Source organism: Charadrius vociferus, unplaced genomic scaffold (assembly GCF_000708025.1).
Source record: "Charadrius vociferus isolate BGI_N301 unplaced genomic scaffold, ASM70802v2 scaffold54, whole genome shotgun sequence".
Classification (NCBI taxonomy): domain Eukaryota; kingdom Metazoa; phylum Chordata; class Aves; order Charadriiformes; family Charadriidae; genus Charadrius; species Charadrius vociferus.
In genome coordinates, this window is record NW_009648350.1 from 811,093 (window position 1) to 811,472 (window position 380).

Below are 380 nucleotides of genomic sequence, written 5' to 3' on the forward strand. Positions count from 1 at the left end.
AATCAATAAATACATTTTTAGCCCCTGGAGATGGATATCTCCATCCTCGGAAGTGGGTCCCAGTAGGTCCTTTCCTCTACTCCCTGTCCTCGAGGAGAAGGCTTCTAGCGGTGGCAAACCCACCCCACGTGCCTTCAGCATCTGCTTCTGCTGCCCCTGAAGGTTTGTCCTTGCCAATGAGGTGCGACACAGGCAGCCGTGGCCGGAGGGCCGGGAACAGGGTGCGGGTACCACCACAGCCCCTCGCCCACCTATCCCCTTCCCCAAACCACCACCCACCCCCTACACCCAGGCCCAGCCACGCGGGGAGCAGCAGTCCCCATCCACACCTCTTCTTCCACGATGAGCCACCACCACGTCCACCCGCCACAGGCACCTGC